Here is a 5,688-nt window from a genome sequence, read left to right as displayed (position 1 = left end):
ATGCGGCACATACATACGGAGCATACGAGCTAAAGTCATTTTTGCAGTTTCCCACATGTTTGCTACAAATCCGTGTTGTCTCTGATGGCGACAACGGATTTCCATCGACAGTGTGCGGAAATAAACAAAATATATCGCTGCATAGCACAAGTACGACATGCGCACACAACTTTAACTAGTACGCCCCTTACAATATGGAATAGAGGCAGCAATGTAGACAGCTTGGCCATTTTTTAACAGTACTCAAGAGACGGAAGTTGAAAGTATTAGTAATCATTCCTGCTTCAGCAATGCTGGCGCGACCAAGACGCGGGCGTGTATCGTCCATTAACTCGATCGATCGGTGCAGTGGTGAAGCGGTAATGAACTCCGGTCATGTTCAATGCATCGTGCACATATTCAATTTCTCGGCACGCGTGAACTTCGGCCACTGCTAGCGCATACAACAGAAGTGGTTTCCATTCTTGGGCAGCGCACACACAAACGAAACACGAGAAAGAAGACAGGACAAGCGCTCGTCGAACAACTTAAAGGTTTTATATGAATAAAACGATTATGTACCGAGTAATTATTAAATTCATGTGGGTTACATATAAAAACCGTCATACACTCAGGAGCTATCAATGAACGAGCTCGCTTCGTTTGCCAGCTGTTTACTTCGCTCGGCGCACCGCAGTAATTCATGTCTCTCTTCTGCTTTTATCGTACCATTTTCTTGTGGATCGGCAGAATTTCACTGGTGGCATCAAGCCTTCCGTGTTTACATTGCTGTCGGGACAGTTAACAACACAATCATAATTTCCGGTCATCCGAAGAGACGCCGTTGCAAACAAGAGACGTTTCGCGCGCAGCGCGAACTGTACTTGGGCGCGATCGTGAAAGGAAGCCGCGGCGAAAACCTACACCCGTAGGAGATGAAACCGTGCCGCCAGGGGAGAAACGAGCGCTGGCGTCTAGGATGAAATAAAGCCCCTCAATCTCCCAAAGTAGCGCCATTCACTTCCCTCCTCCTCCGCTCGGCGCGGCCTCGACGGTGGCGCCGCTGGTGGTGGGCCTGCCGTAGCAGACGACGGCTAACACGCTACGGGAGGAAATCCGCGGAAAAGTTCGTTCGAGTCCTGCGGAGCAGTTTTTTCAATCTAGATCTTGCTTTGTCAGTCGGTAACTGGCCTTAAGAATGTCGTGTCGGATTTGCGGAAGAAATAGAGAAAAGCACCATTATTCAAGGCGTATTTAAGGCGTAAAGCGCGCGCACGTTGAAAGTTCGTGTTGCTTAAACACGACACAAGCACGCGGTGTGCTCAGACACGCGAGTAATTACCAGAGTTTCAGGTTTTGACAGCGCGAAAGTATGTGCACGTGGTTTCGTAGGTTAATTTACGTACCTGCAGGATGCTTTTGTTCGGCCGGCGCGTGAGAGATTCCGACTGTCTGCGGTCAGCAATGCCTGGCAGCAGGGCCGTTTCTGTTCCGCGCCTTTTACAGATGTACGTAGCTCATGCACAGGTTGTGGTGGCCATGAGCAACGTTTTCACACATAGGCGGTATAGATAATTTTAACAACGTACCAGCATATGAAATCGTTATTTATTTATTACAGTGCAAATGGTTAGAATTTGATAGAAAAGAAAGAAAGAACTTGATGGGACAACTGGAAAGAGGTTCAGAAAATAATTATCCCCCTCCCTCATTGGCACCAGCAACACTTTTGTTGAAGTGCTAATTTTATCTCTGTATACTACGTGCGTCTGAATTCTTTTGCGTTGTAAGTTTTCACAAGGAAGCAGTGTTGCGTTAACTGGAACAGTCAAGGCACACAAGACAAAAGAAAAGTTGATTCTTGGGTTTTACATCCCAACAACACGATCTCATAAGGCACGCCATAATGGGGGCTCTGGATTATTTTTTTTTTTTTTTTTGCAGCTGGGGTTCTTTAACGCACCCCCAATGCACTGGACACGGGCCCGTTTTGACACGGGCGTCAAAAGAAGAGGTTGGAGGAGCCGTGTCACTTCACAAAGCCGCGCGTTCTTTGCCACTTGCTCGAAGTCAGCCCGCCCGATCTTGTGAATCCACACTTTTCTTCGTTTTGCGTTGCGCCCGGCGGATGGTAAAACAAAAAGCTTTTTGCCGTCACTGGGTCTGTTGTGGCAACCGTAGGCGCAGCAGCACGGCATCGCAATTAAGCACTCGGCCCTAACACATTGTATAAAACTACCGCGCTCCTTCAAACCGCCTGCCGTACTTCGTCGCGGAGGCCCAAAAATGGGGGTCGCAGGCCCAAGATTGGGGGTCGCAGCGCGCTGGAAAGAAAAGATATACAAAACCGCGGCGCCTGCTCTGCGCCGGAAAGAAAAAAATATACAAAAGCGCGGGGCCCGCTTTCACGTGACACAGATTGGCCAATGGGGGAGCGGAGGAGGCTGGGGCGACAGGAGGAGTGGAGGAGGAAGCGCCTGGGTGAGCGGGGTGGCGGAAAGATCTAAGAATGGCGCTACTTTTGGAAAATTGAGGGGCTTTAGAATGAAACTTGGCGTGCGGTATACGGGGCGCGCTTTTTTTTTTTTTATCGCGCGTGTGCTACGGCGCACCACCCGCGAGCTCGCGAGCAATGCGCGTGCTACGCACCGCATTGGCATTGCTTGCGAGCTGGCGCGTGGTACGCGGTGGGCTAGGCGTTGGCACTCACGCAGTCTTGTCCATACTTATATAATATCAGCATGTGCCGAGACATAAAAAAAATTCCTCTTCCAACACAACAGATGTTTAGTCTCGCTTTGTTTACTCGGTTTCGAAAACAGACTTTTCTTATAACGTTGTGTGTGTGTGTGGGGTGGGGGGGTGGGGGGGGCGTGATACATGATAAAAAAATGAGCAAAAGTGAAAGGTGCATGACATATACAAGAGTACTAAACATAAAAGTTCACAGACGCTGAAATAACAAAAGAAAGCGCTAGAAAACGCGAAGGCCGATTCATGTACACACACATAAAAAAAAACAAGATTTGTATATAACGTCCTCAAGACTGAAATTTAGACAAGCTTCTGATATATGCTCCAAGATATTGCACACAACTGGACGGCATGTATGACATGTCATGAGAACTATAAAAAGGGAAAACTCACTGGTAATGGCAAAAGAACGACACGCAATATACCTAAAAAAATAGAATAAAATGCTCACATTGTTCGATTGAGAGCCATACCAAAAGAAAGAGCTTACTTATAAATCTGCACGAAAGTATATGAAATGCGTGACAGGTTCATTACTGCTGAACAAATTGAAAAGAATATGGCAGAAAAAAAATAACATTGTACTAAAAACTGAAACACACATTATCACATTATCTTGCACTTGACCACAACTTGAGTAACGGTGGCAAGGGGAACATAAGGTAGTCGGCTTTTGCAGCAGCACAAAGAAAACATTCGCAGAAAGGCTTATTCCTCAATCAAAGACCAGGTAAAATAAGCCAACAACACGACTTTTCTTTCTACCCGAATGCAATGCTTAGCAATAAAATTACGTCACTTAAGGCACTAACCCCCGTATTCTTAAATACGCCTTCACTTGAAGCTTCTCCTCGACTCAGCCAAGTCGAGGTGACGGGGCTTCCTTCACTCAAGGCGCCGTTGCGTTTCATGAATACTACTCCACCTTTCCTCCGCCAAGGAACGCCTTCAAAATGCGCCCTTGACTCGAGTGAAGTGCACCGACTGTGAAAATCGTCTGATATCGAGACTATTCCTAAATGTGCTTATCAAAAGTACAATTATTTAAGACAGATATATGTTTCCGTTAATTTGTCTTCTTAATCAAACGACTACATGGCCTAATGCAAAACTTTAGCTCGGCAACGCTGCCACTGTGAGCTTTCGACTGATAGATCAAACGGGAGCTGTGTTTGAGGTCTGGCAACAATCGCACCCGAACAGCTGAGAGCATGGCGCATGGCTGAAAACCAAGAAAATTTGCGCCGTCATTTGTCCGCTGCTCTTTGTTTCCGTGTGCGTATGGTGCCCGAGCAAGATTGACTTCGAAGCAGGCCACAGATGGAACGGCCGATGGGCAGCTTTGTTTACCTTCAAGATTCAAGACCCATTGGTGCTGAAAGTTTGCTGAAAGCAACAAGAGGACAGAAAATACGGGTGAGTGAACGATGTTTGCATAGCACATTAGGTTGATGCGGTTTTCGCGAGGTTGCTGTGGCGCTGTCGATAAAACGTTTCCAATGTGCTCAAGCATGACTGTTGCTCATATTACGGGCATTAGCACCTGAAGCATACTTGAGGAAGCATAAGCTTGCACAAAACATTTTTTTTTTACTAATCGATTCTTGTGGAATATTTGGCATGAAAGTTTGTTATTAGTTCCGCTTTTTTTTTAACGAAAACGCAGAATGTACCGATCAGCACCTATGTTCCGCGATCATTCCAGTACCGCGTAAGAAATCTTTCAGTATTGAGGAGAAGCCATTATACCGTATTTACTCGATTCTAAGCACCCCCCTTTTTTTCGTGATCGCGATGCCCAAAGTGAGGGGGGGGGGTGCTTAGATTCGAAAAATCTGGAATGACCCCCCCTCCCCCTTTTCGCTGCGACATCATGACGAGACCGGGTGCGAGAAATAACATTTTATTTTGCAAACATCCAAAAGAAAAATCGGTGCAGACAGTGAACCCACCGCTTGTGTCGGATGCTTAGTCACTATCACTGCCACTCACGAGTCCGCGCGGCTCTGCAGTCCGGCTGTGCGGCAAGATCTCGCCGCGGACGCCATTCCACCTCGGGAGTCCGACGGCTCCGGCTCGATGACAGAGCGAGCAAGCGCGCTTGGCGGTCTTGGCTACGCGCTCTTACTAACAAATAGGGGGGTGCTTAGATTCGCATGCAAACTTTTTTTCCAAATTTTTTCGCGAAAGTAGAGGGGGGTGCTTAGTATCGCGAAAATACGGTAGTATACATGAGGCAGAATGCATATGGTTGTGCGCGTAGCACCAGCAGGTTGAAGAAAGGCGTTTTTGAGTCCTGTACTTTGTTTTAGAAACCATGGTGGTTAGTCGGTTTGTTCAAATTGTAGCACATACAGTGAATGAACCAGCACTGGGGCCTGCATTTACAGTGCTTCCTTCCTTCACATGCACGCTTCGCAATATTTTAATCTTCTGAAAATTCACTTGTCAGTAGTTCATCACCAGCATTAACGTTTTTACTCCTTACCTTTTTGAATGGGCTATGTGGTAGCATCTGATGCATGTTCTATAAACTGTGCTTTAAGTTCACGCTGTGGCCACATTTTTTTTTTAGTTGAGCTATGTCTGTTCATTTCCGTTACTTAGGTACACTGATTTTACTTAGCGCGCGAACGCCAAGTGTACATAAAATTTTTGGCAATCTGGTGAAGGATGTAGACTTTGGAAGGACCAGTTGATTAAAAAAATAAATGCCTGTGCTGCACAACAAGGCTTGTGGCAGACTTGAAACCATCGATAGATACGGTGCCTCCATGCCCCGTTGTAATTGCACTTGCCCGCTTCCCTGAAAGAACCTAGGTGCTCCAGAAGTACTTCACTAACCTACCCGCTAATTAGTTTGTGCTTATTTTCATCAACTTTGTAATAATATTGATGTTACGTCTCCTCACATTGACAGAATGGCGAAATGGACACTGTGTTATTTTGAACTAC

The sequence above is a fragment of the Dermacentor albipictus genome, unplaced genomic scaffold, assembly GCF_038994185.2.
Source record: "Dermacentor albipictus isolate Rhodes 1998 colony unplaced genomic scaffold, USDA_Dalb.pri_finalv2 scaffold_24, whole genome shotgun sequence".
NCBI lineage: Eukaryota > Metazoa > Arthropoda > Arachnida > Ixodida > Ixodidae > Dermacentor > Dermacentor albipictus.
Note: the sequence above shows the minus strand (reverse complement) of the source record.